The 17,188-nt window shown below is 44.1% G+C and overlaps 1 non-coding gene across 1 annotated transcript; it reads left to right on the top strand.

The window, feature by feature from the left end:
- Positions 1–6,679: 6,679 nt before the first annotated feature.
- Positions 6,680–6,761, top strand: trnaf-aaa (transfer RNA phenylalanine (anticodon AAA)). Its single transcript has one exon. It is a non-coding gene; the product is annotated as a tRNA-Phe (tRNA).
- Positions 6,762–17,188: the final 10,427 nt, after the last annotated feature.

Genomic DNA, 17,188 nt, shown 5'->3' with positions numbered 1-17,188 from the left:
CCGTGGGGCTCTCGTGAGGGCACGAAGCATTTCGAAGTTTTGTTCATGTGCGCACTTTGCTTGCGTTCATCATGGTAGCTGCGAGTGAGCGTTGCTTGGGTTTAGTGCAGTATTTGCACGATTTGCTTGAGTTTATCACGGTTGTTATGGTTATTGTGACAACATGATCAGTGTGTGTGTGCATGTGCGTCGATGGCTAAGTGAGAGACGGATGGACCTGAACTTCCAACTGAAAAGAGAAAGAAAGAAACTGTATTGACTCTGGTGGGACTTGAATCCACAACCTTTGAATTACCACACTTTTTACCTAGAAGTCCAATGCGCTGTCCATTGCGCCAAAGAGCCACATGCTTCAGGGGATGCACAGTGGGAACTGAAGTTTTCAGACAACACCCCAAGCCCAGTTTCAAGTACACCAACCATGACACCTCGGACCTTTGTCGACGTGCTCCCCAATTTCAAGGCGGTCGGTTCAGCCGAGGTACTTGAAGTGGCCATATGTGCTCAAGGGCCACTTCATTAGCTCCATCTCATCTGGTCAAGATGTATTTTGTCTGATTAAAGATGACTAAATAAGTTCTGTACAAATGCGTAGCACATCGTAGAAGTACCTTTCATACTTCCTTGGTGGCATATTTTCGGATCAGAGACCTAACAATAAAGCCAACATTTCTTGACCTGTGCTTTCTGACAGTCGCAATATTTACACACGGTCTTAAACACAAGCGGCGTTCTGCTTCTGTACCACATGGGTACTTTATGCACAGACTAATAATCCAGACTAATTTTAGAATCCCCCCACATTCCAATCAGTGTCAACAAACGGCCAAATGTAAAACGTCTAAAAAAGATACTATGATGATTTTTTTCTGTGGTGTGGTCACGGATGACTGATATTATAGTGTTGAACACAAGGATTGCAATTCCAAGTGGAGTCTCAGCATAATAATACCTACAACGTACATGCACATTTTGACCAATTCAACATAATTTTGTAATCTAATTTTTCACTGGAATGATCGAATGTACAGACATTCGATCAGCGGAGCTCTGGTGGGTGAATTCTGCGATTGTGTTTGTGGCATTATGCTGGTTTATAACTTGTGAAAGTATATTTGACACATCTCTTGCCACCCCTATCGCCACGCTCTGCCGCAGTGCTGGGATGCTACAAATGACTACATTTTCGTTGTCGGCAGGATTCAACCCTCCGCAGGGAGACCGTAATGGATTTCTAGTCCATTGTCTTAACCACTCGGCCACGACAACCTGCCTGTTGGACTTTGTGTATTATACTTTGTATCACATTTTTTTAACCTGATGATGGTCTCCATGATTTGTCCTGCTGCGTGTTTTTTCCCCTCGAGGTAAAAACTTGTTGTGGCTTTGTATAATATAAATAAACTGGTTTGTCTAAAACAGGGGTGGCCAATCCGCGGCTCTTTGCCTCCTTTCGTGCGGCTCTCGTGAAGGAACGCAGCATATCAAAGTTCTGTTTATCTGAGCACTTTGATTGCATTCATCACGGTAGTTGCGAGTGAGCGCTGCTTGCGCTTAGTACAGTATTTTCATGCTTTGCTTGAGTTTATTACGGTTGTTACGGTTATTGTGACAACTACATCAGTGTGTGTGTGCATGTGCATCAATGGCTAAGTGAGACGGGACTGCGCAGGGTGTGCAGCGGTTAGGGTGAGAAGGAAAATATGCACGATGGAGATTGGGCTCGTTATTATTATTATTTTCAATGCAACAGCGAGCCACTCTCTGCCTTTTGTGTTTTATAGCTTCAATTTTTCACTTCAGCTCAGTTCACGCTAACATGGACCTGGAATTTCCAAAATGGACTAAACTAAACAGTCACAAGTTAGTCACTTTCATAAATAAGACAGAAAAACAAATGCAGTTTAAAATAAAAAAAAAATGAAGCCTCCAGAGAGGAACGCTTGCATCATATCAAGCGGCTTGGAACATTGCAAGGGCCAAAAAGCCAGATATTGAAGGCTCATTGATTAAAAAATGCCTCGGTGATGTTGTTGAAATCTTGTGTCCTGAAAACAAAATTTTTATACAAATGCTATCAGCCCTTCAACTGCCCCGTCACACTGTGAATATTGGAGATTAGTTTGGCCACTGACTCACAGATCCACTTCAGACCTCCAATCATGTGAGCATTTCAGTGCCATACAAGACAATATTTGGCTGAACGAATTTGTTTGTGTGAGGGATCACACTATTTAAGTTTTTTTTAAATTATTGGCCTGAGGTCTTGATTCTCTATAGGAGTCAATTTTTCTTATCATCATGTTGGTGTATGATGTTTACAATAAATCTGGCTGAGCAAAGATATCTGTGTGAGGAGGGAATGATGTTCATGTGTATGATGTGGCTCTTTGCCGTAAAACAGTCAAAAATGTGGCCCTTCATCTCTGACTGGTTGGCCATCCCCTGGTCTAAAATATGGAGACTTTGTTTTTCTGTAAGAGCTTGCTCTTGATTATGCTGCATCTCTTCCATTAGTACTCAATGCTGCACAGTATGTTGTGTCACAACATGGGAGTGTAGCGCTCCACTGCAGAAGGAGAAAAGTAATGAGAATTGAGTTTTGTACGTGGTGTCTCAAAGTGCACTGAGGAGAAGACACCCGTCTGGGCTCTGTCAAGGACTGAGACAGGAACAATCGATTATCAAGCCATCAGTCACACCAGTCGACATCCGATTAGCTGGTTAAAGACAAATAATATTCTTTTCCACAACAGAAAATATTATCTATCATCCAAGCCACTCATCCTCACAAGGGTCACGAGAAAGCTGGAGCCTTTCCCAGCCAGCTTTAGGTGAAGGGCAGACTCCATCATGAACTGGTTACCAGGCAGTCGCAGGGCAGATATCGACGCCATCACTGTGCGGGAATCGAACCCACACTGCTTACACCAAAGTAAGGCATGTGTACCATCTGTGACTGCTGGAAAACAATAATGATCATCACAGAGAAAAACGCACTTTTCAATAGTTTAGCTTCACAGAAAAGATGAAGAGAAAAAAAATCTTTTAACACAAAAATATTTTCTAATTTTAGTACAGTAGTACTATAAATTAAGGCATGCAAACAAAAATTTGGACTAAAAACCCACAAAAAAACAAATATCACCTAAATATATAAACAAACATATACTGTACTGTATGTTACTGACATATTTCAACTGTTGAAGGGGAAGGAGCTGGGTTGTTCATGGAAGTTCCAGAAAGTCTTCAACTTTTTGCGCTCGTGATATCAAGTCATCTGTAAGTATTTGTAAGTGTTTAAGAGGAATGTCAGATGAGTCTGAAATGATATTCTATAGATATTTGAGAGCAAAGTTTATAAACACAAATAGCGGGAGATTACTGTACGAAAATGTTTACAGTTTAAACAAGGATTTTTTTTTCAGGCAAATGGATGCGCCTAAAATATTTTCTGTTACAGACTGAAAAACAATGTTAATAAAGTTATTCTTTGTTTTAAGTTTAACTATGCTTCCAATTCATTTTTTGTTTTCTTTAATGTTAATACGGATACAATGTTATGCAGAGCTGTACTTTACGACTTCATGGACAAATGATAATATTTATAATCACTGCAGGGGGGGGGGCACAAATAGTTTTCTTCTTGTTCAGGTGGGGTGTGACAGAAAATAATTGAGCAGCACTGCGTTAAAACAAAGCCGCTCGATTGCTTCCCAGCGCGACATCAGCCAATGAAAGATCGAGTGCATTTATGCCATGAGCTGATTGGTGCAAAGTATCCAAGGAAGACTTGATAGGCTTGATGCATTCAATTGGTCACAAAGCTTTAGGGCATCATGAACAAACAGAGTGTTATCGGAAACATCGACATACTATCTTGAGATACAGTAATAATGAAAACACTTATCTATTTTAGGAGGGCTGGTGCGCATGTGGGCATACTGGTAGAAGTTCCAGGGCGCCATGGGGTTCCTCCGGATCAAGGAGGTGCAGCGGTCGCACAAGTACTCCACCGTGGCGTTGTCGAAAAGCAGCGCGACAAGGCGCTTGGACGTGCGCTTAGTGGATGGACCAAGAACTTGAAGGTCTCGACGGTTGACACAAGGCAACACCAACACCACCGATCCACTTCCCTTCGAGTCGCAGACTGGTCATCGTCTTTGGCGACTGGGGTGTCATCTGAAAACTTCAGTTCCCACTCTGCACCCCCTGCAATATGTGGTGCAATGGACAGTGCGTTAGACTCCTAGATTAATAGAGTAGTAATCCAAAGGTTGTGGGTTTGAGTCCCACCAGAGTCGCTCATTCCCTGGACAAATGAAGCAATGAAGCTTGTTGGCCTTCCTCCATCCATTTATCGAATACTTCTGTCTGGAGTCTTTTCAATTCATGACATATAAATCATGGATGTCAGAGTCACCACAAATCTGACAATGAATATAGATGAAAAAAGGCTGGACCTGGGGTGCTCAATGCATCGGTTGATCGCAGGATGGTGTCCCCTTTAAAAAAAAAAGTCAGCCAATGTTTCCTCTTAACTGCGTGCTGGCGATCCGAAGTACAGTAAATGAACCCATAAGAGACAGCATGAACATTTTTTTAACAGCGATGACAAAAAAGGACAAGAGACAAAGACAATGAGACAAAGGAAAGTCACCCGAAAGCTAAGACGAGAAAATATGACGAAGCGTATGCAACGCTTGGGTTCACTGTGACGACGAGGAAATAAAAAAAATGGTGGCAGTGGACATGAAGCCAAATAAATTCATGCGGCACTTAAAGAGGTTCCACCCCAGTCGTGCTGAAAAAATGCTGGATTATTTTCTTTGAAAACGTCTCGAATATTGCTCACAATCATCCCGAGTTGTGAAAGCTACTTCAGTAAGCTAGCGAGGACTGTTCGCATCATACAAGGTCGCGGACCAAATTGCTCAGTGCAAAACCTCGCGTACCACATTAGATTAATTCAATTTTGTTTTGTAAGTTAAAGTGTTTTATATTTTGTGATGCTGAGAAATACTTCTTGAAAGTCAACAAACACCCAAATCTATAAAGGTATTTTTTAATCTGTCAAATGTGATTTTTTTTTTCTAATCTGTTATTATTTTAATCGTGGGGTCAATTTCCACCACTTTCCAAGAGATCTGCCTGTTGTGATAAGTGCTTTGACAAAAACTGGACGTATTCCAAGATTAGTACATTCCAGGGCTCTCCCTTGATGTTTGGAGCCTCAGAGCAAGGACATGAATCGGATGTTGATGAATTATTCTGCTTCCACACTGAACACCTCGAACACCAGCAGGCGACCAAAGAAATCATGTCAACAGTGAATGAATCAATTTCAAAACCATCTGAAGATCCATCCATCCATTTTCTGAGCCGCTTATCCTTAGCGCATCTTATCTTGACAGCTGTGTGCCATTCCAAATGATGTCCAGTCAAGTGAAGTAACCACAGGTGGACTCCATTCAAGTTGGAGAAGGACTGAAAGGATAATCAGTGGAAATCTGATGCACCTGAGCTCAAGTTTCAATGGCATTGCAAATGGTGGAAATACTGATTTACGCATTATCTTTGAATGTTTACATGATTTGCAGATTGACACAAATGTCTGAAAACACAACTGCCTTTATGAGATATTTTATAAAGATTTTTTTTCAAAGAAAACTATATTCAAAACAGCTTTTGATGATATCTAGCAGCAAAATGTGGAAAATGTGAAGGGGTGTCGTGCCCCTGCCGTTCCAGCCCTGGCTGGGTGGTTCCCAGCAGACCGGCGCTAATTAGGAGGCGCACGCCTGCGCCTCATCCCCGCTGATTAACCCCTGTACTTATCGGACCCACTGGACAAATGGTCTTCGCCAGATTGTCACTTCGCATGCCTCGTTCCCGCACTTCTGCATTCCTGACGCCAACCTCCCGTGTACCGACCTAGCCTGAAGATTGTTGCTACTATTCCTGCTGTTTGTGCTTACTGACTCCCCTATTACCGACTCTGGAATGAATAATGACTTTCTCTTTAACTGCTTGCCTCTCACCCGAGTCGTGCATTTACGAGCCCGACGTCCTGACTACTGCTGCTCCACTTGACTGTCTGCCTGATCCTTGACTTTGGAACTGCATTTGGGTCCTTCTCCGTATCGATGGGTAGTGAAAGAGAAAGCCATGCCATAATTTCCATCCATCCATTATCTATGCCGCTTATCCTCACAAGGGTCGCGGGACTGCTGGAGCCTATCCCAGCTGTAGGGAGGCAGGGTACATCCTGAACTTCTTGCCAGCCAATCACTGGCCACATAGAGACAGACAACAGTCGCACTCACAATCACACCAATGTTGCAATTTAGAGTGTCCAATTAATGTTGCATGTTTTCAGGTTGTGGGAGGGAACCAGATGCCCGGAAACATCCACGTAGGCCCAGGGAACAATGCAAACTCCACACGTGGGGCCGAGATTTGAACTGCCATCCTCAGAACTGTGAGGCCAATGTTCTCACCACATGATCCACCGTGTCACCATCATCAGATTATTTTTTATTTTCTTTTGTAAAAAGTGTATTTTTTTTTATTTCACTGTCACTGACAATGTCTTCTTGAAAGCCAACAAACACCCAAATCACGAAGACCACCATAAGGTTAAAAAAAAAAACATGCATCCACAAAGCTCTGCAATCAGGTTGTCATGGCCAAGTGGTTAAGTTGATCGACTAAAAATCCATTGGGGTCCCCCCGCGCAGGTTCAAATCCTGCTGACAACGAGCGTGCATTCTTTTCTTTGGGATGAGTTCAAATCTTGAGGTCAGTGGTGGGTTCTGGGCAAAGATTCTATCATTACCTGTTCCGATGCAGTATTACTTGAGGGAAAACTGGAAATATTAGCATTACTCCAACTGTATAATATGATATACTCATTAGAGAAATTTCAATTCTTGCATGTCACATTTAAATGTTCTTACATTTTTGTGTGCACAAGAACATTGTTTCCTTCTACAGTATCTTATCGAGTCAAAAGTTGCCCAAAACAGTACAGAAGAAATACAAAAGTATCAAATTGATACAAGACAATATGAAGACAGTACATGACAATCCAATGCACCAATAAGATGATGGAAGATGATAAAAGACTTCACAAGACAAGTCAACAAAAAATCCAAATTGTTTAAAACAATAAACATTTTGTGCATGTCATGTATACAGCGAGGTTAGAATGAGGTAATAGTACCCTTCTTCTTTTTCTCTCCAGAAATATTATGTTAGCACTATCATACCTGCCTCATGAAAACTGTGATGTAGCTTCGTCAACCATTTAAAAGAATGGCGTTTGTCAGGGGTGTGGTCATGCGACTCACATTTTCCACATTTTGCTGTTAGATTTAATCAAAAGTCATTTTAAAGATAGTTTTATTTTTTTTTAAATCTTCATAAAATACAAAGCAGTCGTGTTTTTTGTGTCAATTTACAAATCATGTAAATATTCAAACATAATGCGTGAGTATTTCCACCATTTGCAATGCCGCTCAAACTTGAGCTCAGGTGCATCAGATTTCCACTGATGATCCTTTCAGTCCTTCTCCAACTTGAATGGAGTCCACCTGTGGTCACTTCACTTGATTGAACATCATTTGGAATGGCACACTGTGGTCCAGATAAGATTTGGCTAAAGATAAGCGGGTATGTAATGTATGGATGGATCTTCAGCATATGGCTGCTCTTTACTGAGAAACCAACTAATTGCTCTGTCGGGGAAATTAATACATGACTTCACTTGTTTCTTCAAGTGGTAGAGTGAATTCCTTCATTCACTCTTGGCATTATTTGCCTTTAGTGGACTGCTGGTGTTCGAAGTGTTTAGTCTGGAAGCAGAATAGAAACAGGACGACCAAAGTCAATTCAGTGTATTGCCACACATCAATGGAGAGCACTAGAACACACTTATCTGGAAATACCTCCAGTTTTTGTCAAAAGCACTGATCCCAACAGACAGACAGCTACATCTCTCAGAAAATGTCAGGAGTGTGGCCAGGCCACTGCGCTATGCAGTAGCTCCTCACCAGCACTTCAGTGACCCTGATTAGCAGATGAGCCTTCTGGTTTGCGTTGTCAGTTGCAAGCATTTTGTTAGTGTATTTCCCTCATTACAGCATTTCTGTCCCACTTTAGTCAAGTCTTGTTTTGTTCATGTTCCAAGATTTACCGTGCAGTTATTGGACCTCGTTTCTGCCTTTTTGGACCACTTACCCATATATGACCTCTGTCAGAATTAAAGTACCCTAGAAAATCATGTCCCTGCCTCGGACTCCTGCATTTGGGTCCTGATTTGTCCGGTTGATCAGTCGATTGGGGGAGTTATGGAATCTGAGCAATGGACCCCTCACCCCCCCTAATTATTGACTCCTTTGCTTCGGCGTGAAGCAATTTCAGCCCACGTGTAAGAATGTGAATGGCATTTTAGATCAACAATTTAATAGTGCGAATAACATTTGACAATGTGTCAGTGCCCAATGATTATTCTGATTATGTTACTAAAGGATATACACAATTAAACTAATAACAACTCATTTATAATTCATACTTCAATTCAAATTTTTTTCAGAGATTTTAATTTATTGACAGCACGGTGGATCAGCTGGCAAAGCGTTGGCCTCAGAGTTCTGAGGTTCATGAGGGTTGTGGGGTATCTATCTATCTATCTATCTATCTATCTATCTATCTATCTATCTATCTATCTATCTATCTTCTATCTATCTATCTATCTATCTATCTATCTATCTATCTATATCTATCTATCTATCTATCTATCTATCTATCTATCTATCTATCTATCTATCTCTATCTATCTATCTATCTATCTATCTATCTCTATCTATCTATCTATCTAAGAAGCTTGTAAACTGACACACACACGGACTGGCCACCAAAGACTCAACACACGTAGCTTAAATACGAGACATAATTAACAAGCGAGGTGCAGGTGAGTGGCATGACCACACCCCTGACAAATGCGATTATTTTAAATGGCTGACGAAGCTACATCACAGTTTTATAAATTAATTTAATGATAGTAATAACACGTAACATTTCTGGAGAGAAAAAGAAGAAGGGTACAATTAGCTCATTCTAACCTAGCTGCTATACAGTACATGTACAGGATGATCATTGTTCCAAACAGTTGATTTTTAATGGGGTAGTGCAAAATAAAAACAATTGTTTACACTTACGACACGTCTACATTACCTACGCCCAAGAGCCATAAGGCAGACTACACACACCAGTGAGCTAAAAATAGACAAAAATACAGAAAAATGCCAACATATGCGTGTCCTTTGGTTGGAGTATAATGAAGCAGTCTTGTGTCTTTTTTACTTTGTATCATCACAGCGTTTTGAAATTTTTGTGGGTGTCGTCTCCTCAGCGCACTTTGTGTCCGGAAGAGAGAGAGACATCATTCAATTTTCATTACTTTGCTCCTTCTGCAGAGGAGCGCACATATCATTGTGTGTAATTACGCAAGCGCTGAGTTAGTGTATCTCCCTCGTTACAGCGTTCGTGTGCCACTTTAGTCTAGTCTTGTTTTGTTCATGTTCCATGTTTAAATGGCGTTCTAGTTATTGGACCTCATTTCAGAATTTTTGGACTTTGCCTTTTTACCACGTGTTTTTTGTGCTTCTGCCTTTTTGGACTGCTTCCCTGTGGACGACTTCTGAAAGAATCAAACTACCCTCGAAAATCATGTCCCTGTGTTTGGGTCCTAACCCTTGCCACATACTCTTGACAGGAGGCTTAAATATATTCAAAACATAAAAATACTTCTGAAGCACTCCCAAAATTGACTGGAGTCATGTACTCAAGATACATTTGGTGCTGTAAACAACAGGGGGTCTGGGAATACCAGGGAATACTGGGAAGTACTAACCAGGGCCAAAGCTGAGCTTCCGAAATCTGACAAGATTGGTCGTTCTCAGGGTAGCATGGCCATAAGCTCTTGTAGATCTTGAAACCAAAGATTCCAATTTCCATAAGCAGTAAGAGCCGATAAACCCGAACCAAAGTTTCCTGGGCCTTTTTAAAGTATTACCCCCACTACCGTTGTCTTTTTTTTGTCATGATGAACTACTCCACAACTAAATATGGACTTGAGCAGTCCTGTACTCCATAAGACGACCCCCCCTCCCCCTCCCATTCCTCCACCGTTACGTCTCCACGAGAAGTCAACCACAAAAACAGCAGCATTGCTTTTTGGCTGACACTCCATGTTCCCCAAGTTTCACCAATCCTGCATGTACTCCCAATTTTCACATGTTCCAGGACCACTAGTATCCTATCACGAACTTTGAAATGGAACTAGGAATTGTAAGACAATTATTGTGTTTCCACAATGGAAATTATTGACTAAATTGGCTTTTGGGATAATTTATCCAAGTCCAAAAGAAGACAATGCTCGCGGGGGTAGGACTTTTGAGAGATTCAGTGCTTCATCCAATTGGCCGAAAGACTTTATTGCTTCTTGAAGCAACATGCAATCGGCTGTCTCATTTGGTCATCAGTACTTTTTTTCATGAACATAGATGCTCATAAAGTTTGGATTCAACATTTTCCCCACCAAAGCAAACACACATTCCTCAGAGTGAAAGAGCGACTCTGGTGGAACTCGAACCCACAACCTTTGACTAACTACACCATTAGAAGTCCAACGCACTATCTAGTGCGCCACAGAGCCATCTGTCCACAGCAACCGTATCTCTGTATGTTTATTTCAATGGGAGGTTCAATTTTATAATTTTTAGTTGGACACATATTAGTTTTATAGATGACAGTGTTGTTCACTTCAGTATGTGTGCATGGTCTTGGACAATGTCCAAAGCCATCGGATGCAAGAGAAGCTGGTGCCCAGGGTCAAGTACAGCATCTTGGTTTTCGTGGAGATGCTCCTCAATTTCAAGGCGGTCAGTTCAGCCGAGATACTCGAAGTCGCCGTATGTGGTCAAGGGCCACTTCATTAGCTCCATCTCATGTGGTCAAGATGTATTTCGTCTGATGAAAGATGACTAAATAAGTCCTGTATAAATGTATAGCATGTCACAGAAGTAACTTTCACACTTGTCACAGACTCATATTATAGTGTTGAATGCAGCCCTATGGGGGCACAAACCAGTGCAATCTGTAGGCCGTTCCCAAGCCCGGATAAATGCAGAGGGTTGCGTCAGGAAGGTCATCCAGCGTAAAAACTGTGCCAAACAAATATGAGCGTTCATCTTAAGAATCCCATACCGGATCGGTCGTGGTCCGGGTTAACAACGCCCGCCCCTGGCACTGCTAAACTGCAGGGCGTCGGTGGAAATTCAGCTACTGTGGGTCGAAGACAAAGAAGAGGAGGAAACCGGATCCATCGTCAGAAGAAAAAGAGGAATGCACAGAGCCTACAACTGAGTGTAGGGACTTTGAATGTTGGGACTATGACAGGAAAAGCTCAGGAGTTGGTTGACATGATGATTAGGAGAAAGGTTGATATTCTGTGCATCCAAGAGAGCAGGTGGAAAGGTAGTAAGGCTAGAAGTTTAGGAGCAGGGTTTAAATTATTCTACCACGGAGTAGATGGGAAGAGAAATGGTGTAGGGGTTATTTTAAAGGAAGAGCTGACTAAGAATGTCTTGGGGGTGAAAAGAGTATCAGATCGAGTGATGAGACTAAAATTTGAAATTGAGGGTGTTATGTGTAATGTGGTTAGCGGCTATGCCCCACAGGTCGGATGTGACCTAGAGTTGAAAGAGAAATTCTGGAAAGAACTAGATGAAGTAGTTCTGAGCATCCCAGACAGCGAGAGAGTTGTGATTGGTGCAGCTTGTAATGGACATATTGGTAAAGGAAACAGGGGCGATGAAGAAGTGATGGGTAAGTACGGCATCCAGGAAAGGAACTCTGAGGGACAGATGGTGGTGGACTTTGCAAAAAGGATGGAGATGGCTGTAGTGAACACTTATTTTCGGAAGAGGGAGGAACATATAGTGACCTACAAGAGCGGAGGTAGAAGCATGCAGGTGGATCATATTTTGTGCAGACGATGTAATCTGAAGGAGGTTACTGACTGTAAAGTAGTGGTAGGGGAGAGTGTCGCTCGACAGCATAGGATGGTCGTGTGTAGGATGACTCTGGTGGTGGGTAGGAAGATTAAGAAGACAAAGGTAGAGCAGAGAACCATGTGGTGGAAGCTGAGAAAGGAAGAATGTTGTGCGGCCTTTCAGAAAGAGGTAAGACAGGCTCTCGATGGACAGCAGAAGCTCCCGGAAGACTGGACAACGACAGCCAAGGTAATCAGAGAGACAGGCAGGAGAGTACTTGGTGTGTCTTTTGGTAGGAAAGGGGATAAGGAGACTTGGTGGTGGAACCCCAAAATACAGGGAGTCATACAAGGAAAAAGATTAGCGAAGAAGAAGTGGGATACTGAGAGGACTGAGGAGAGGCGAAAGGAGTACATCGAGATGCGACGTAGGGCAAAGGTAGAGGTGGCAAAGGTTAAACAAGAGGCATATGAAGACATGTACACCAGGTTGGACACAAAAGAAGGAGAAAAGGATCTCTAGAGGTTGTCTGATTAAAGATGACTAAATAAGTACTGTACAAATGCATAGCACGTTGTAGAAATACCTTTCATACTTCCTTGGGGGCATATTTTCGGATCATAGACCTAACAGTAAAACCAACATTTCTTGACCTGTGCTTTTCTGACAGTCACAATATTTAAACACGGCCTGAAACACAAGCGGCGTTCTGCTTCTGTACCACATGGGTACTTCAAGCAGGTTATGCTCAGACTAATAATCCGGACTAATTTGAGAATTCCCCCACGTTCCATGTTCAGTGTCAACAAACGGCCAAATGTAAAACGTCTCGAAAAGATACTATGATGATTTTTTTCTGTGGTGTCGTTACGGATGACTGATTTTATAGCGTTGAACATGAGGATTGAAACTCCAAGTGGAGTCTCATCATGATAATACCTACAACGTACATGCACATTTTGACGAATTCATCATAATTTTGTATAGAATTTTTCAATGGAATGATTGAATGTACAGACATTCAATCGGTGGAGCTCTGGTGGGTGAATTCTGTAATTGCACAACTTGAAAAAGGATATCTGACTAAAATGTCTTGCCACGCCCAGCTCCACATTCTGCCGCAGTGCTGGGATGCTCTCGTCGGGGGTACTGGGGCGCACGTCCTTGGGACCCCCAGGGAGGGGGGGGGGCGCTCAATTCAAAAAACCTAACCAGCCAGTGCCGCTGGTCGACTTCCGGCGCTACGCCACTCCACGTCTCCATCACGCGAACGGCGGCCCCCAGTGACAGCGCAGGAGGTCGTGGTCCTTGCTGACAATTTCGAGCTGACAGAGCCCCAACTGGAGGTCCTCAGCAAGGGACTCACCTTCGTCCCAGCGCTGGGTGCGGTCAAAGACTGGCGATCCTTACTCAAATTGGACATACAAATTTAATACAGGAAACTGATATTGGCCACTCATTACGAAAACATAGAATAGGAGGGAGACACGACGGAGGCCAAGTCGGATTGGACGCCCCCATTAGAGGCTCTTCGGCAATTCATCCACACACGCATTAGATATTTCTACCTCACACCACTCGCCACCAAACACGACTCCTACCTCAGAGACACGTACCAATTTTCAGAGAAAGTCAAAAAGTTTCCACACCTTGATAACAATGTGCTCTTCTTTAGCAGGGACGTGGACAATTTACACACCGATATCCCCATCGACGAGGGCCTCCAGTGCGTGAGGAGGATCTTCCAAAGGCAACCGGACTCGAGGAGGCTGGATGAGGAATTAGTGAAACTCCTCATGATGAATTTGGACTAAAAACGATGTCGTATTTAACGAACAATTCCTTACAGATAGGAGACTGTACTGACCAAGTGCCTCGGCAGACCTTCGGGCTACCACAGGTACCTATACGACATTCGGGGACTCTGGACAAGGAGCCGGGACCAATTCGAACACTTCGTCCAGGTACTCAACACACACAACCCAAACACTTCATGATACATGGGTGGGACCTACTGACGTTTACGGGACTGCAAAAGAACATGACGTGGACCAGAGAAAATTGACAGTAGAAAAAGTGGATCGGAGACTGGGGACGAAAGAACCGTGGGGTCTGAACTCGCACAGGCGGACGCCCCGCTAATCGGGGCCGGGACAAGCCGGGCGGGAGACGGACAGGGCCGTAGGCCCGAAACACAAGTCGGTCGGTGAAAAGGAGGAGACGCCCCCAAGCACTGGAGGCCCTCAAAATCCTACTACGAACCTGAACCAAGTTAGTATGCACCACCGCACACCTTCTACTAACCTAACCCCAAACCCTTTCCTACGCTAAACAAAAGGAAAACTACTTAAACAACCCTACAACCTCACCCAAACCCTCCCCGAACCACAAGACAGACCCAGGAGGGAGACCAGGAACTGAACCCTAAACCCTAACAAACACCCCCCCACACACACACAAACACACACACACACACACACACACACTTTTCCAGCCGTAACCCGAAATCGCCCCTCCGCGCACATGGGGGGAGGGGGAAAGCGAAATCACACGTCTTCTTTGTCTTACAGGCCCGAACGGAGAATTCTCCTGGGGGCCAGTGAATCACAGACCTTGAGGCCAGGGAGACAGACTAAATTACATATATGTGTATAAAAGGGTCTATGTGTACATGCATGTGTTCTTGGTTATGTGTGTGTATATATATATATATATATATATATATATATATATATATATATATATATTTGGGATGCATGTAGGGGAATTTACATTTATGGGAGCATGTGAGTTTATATATAGGTATGTTAATGCACGAGGGTACATGTTTTAGCGATACTGGATTTTCATTAATGAAGTACTTGATTAGGGGTAGTATTACACTATTAGGAGTTTTATAGAGGGGATAGGTTTCCTTTTCCGGGGGCCATAATGATATATTGACAGGGACAATGACACCCGATATGTTATGGATAGAACCATGTGATGTGTTAAACAATGAGGACCGAGTTGCAATCAATGCCTGGTTCATCCACGTGCACCCGAAGTATGGTAGTCATGGTTGTCTTTCATCCATCCAGCACAACCAGTGCGCTGCAAGCCCGCATTCGGGTGTCCTTCAGCCGCATACCATGCCTGGTTCATGCACGTGCAACCTAAGTATGGTAGTCATGGTTGCCTTTCATCCAACCAGCACAACCAATGTGGAAGTCATTTTGGCCTTTCATCCATCCATTACAACCATTGCGCTGCAAGCCCGCTTTCGGGTGTCCTTCAGCCGCATACCATGCCTGGTTCATGCACGTGCACCCTAAGTAAGGAAGTCATGGTTGTCTTTCATCCAGCCAGCACAACAAGTGCGGAAGTCACCGTTATCATTCATTCAGCCCTCACAACCAGTCCAGAAGTCACGGTTGTCATTCATTCAGCCAGCACAACCAGTGCGTAAGTCATGGTTGTCTTTCATCCAGGCAACAGAACTATTGCTCTGAAAGCCCGCTTGGGGGTGTCCTTCACCCGAATATCATGCCTAGTTCATGCCCGTGTACCCTAAGTGTAGAATTCATGGTTGTCATTCATCCAGCCAGCACAACCAGTTTGGAAGTCATGGTTGCCTTTCATCCATCCAGCACAACCAGTGCGCTGGAAGCCTCCTTGGGTGCGTCTACCCATCGCATACCATGCCTGGGTCATGCCCCCGCATGCTAAGTTTGGAAGTCATGGTTGTGATTCATCCAGCAAGCACTGGAAGCCCGCTTGCGGGTGTCCATCACCCGCATACCATGCCTGGTTCATGCCCGTGCACCCTAAGAGTATAAATCATCGTGGTCATTATTCCAGCCAGCACAGCAAGTTTGGAACTCATGGTGGCCTTTCATCCATCCATTACAAGCATTGCGCTGCAAGCCCGCTTTCGGGTGTCCTTCAGCCGCATACCATGCCTGGTTCATGCCCGTGCACCCTAAGTGTAGAAATCATGGTTGTCATTCATCCAGCTAGCACAGCCATTTTGGAACACATTGGGCCTTTCATCCATCCATTACAAGTATTGCGCTGCAAGCCCGCTTTCGGGTGTCCTTCAGCCGCATACCAAGCCTGGTTCATGCACGTGCACCCTAAGTAAGGAAGTCATGGTTGTCTTTCATCCAGCCATCACAACCAGTGTGCTGGAAGCCCAGTTTCGGGTGTCCTTCAGCCGCATACCATGCCCGGTTCATGCACGTGCAGCCAAAGTATGGTAGTCATGGTTGTCTTTTATCCAGCCAGCACAACCAGTGCGCTGCAAGCCTGCTTGCGGGTGTCCTTCACCCGCATACCATGCCTGGTTCATGTCCGTGCACCTTAAGTGTGGAAGTCATGGTTCCCTTTCATCCATCCAGCACAACCAGTGCGCTGGAATACCTCTTGGGTGCGTCTTCCCACCGCATACCATGCCTGGTTCATGCACGTGCACCCTAAGTATGGTAGTCATGGTTGCTTTTCATCCAACCAGCACAACCGTTGCACTGCAAGCCCGCTTTCGGGTGTCCTTGAGCCGCATACCATGCTTGGTTCATGCCCGCGCACCCCAAGTGTGGAAGTTATGGTTATCATTCATCCAGCCAGCACAACCAGTGCGGAAGTAACGGTTTTCATTCATCCAGGCAACACAACTATTGTGCTGGAAGCCTGCTTGGGGAAGTCCTTCAAACGGATACCATGCCTGGTTCATGCCCCCGCTCCCTAAGTGTGGAAGTCATGGTTGTCATTCATCCATCCAGCACAACCAGTGCGGAAGTCACGGTTGTCATTCATCCAGCCACCACAACCTGTGCGCTGCAAGCCCGCTAGTGGGTGTCCTTCCGCGTAACATGCGTTGTTCATGCCCGTGTGCTCTAAGTGTGGAAGTCATGGTAGTCATTCAACTAGTGCGCTGTAAGCCCGCTTGAGTGCGTTCCCCCTGCATACCATGCCTGGTTCATGCCCGCACACCCTAAGTGTGGAAGTCATGGTTGCCTTTCATTCATCCAGCACAACCATTGTGCTGCAATTGTGCTTGCGGGTGTCCTTCACCCGCATACCATGCCTGGTTCATGTCCGGGTAACCTAAGTATGGAAATCATGGTTGTCTTTCATCCAGCCAGCACAAC

This window comes from Syngnathoides biaculeatus, chromosome 15 (assembly GCF_019802595.1).
Source record: "Syngnathoides biaculeatus isolate LvHL_M chromosome 15, ASM1980259v1, whole genome shotgun sequence".
Taxonomy (NCBI): Eukaryota; Metazoa; Chordata; class Actinopteri; order Syngnathiformes; family Syngnathidae; genus Syngnathoides; species Syngnathoides biaculeatus.
This window is presented reverse-complemented; position numbering and strand designations above follow the sequence as displayed.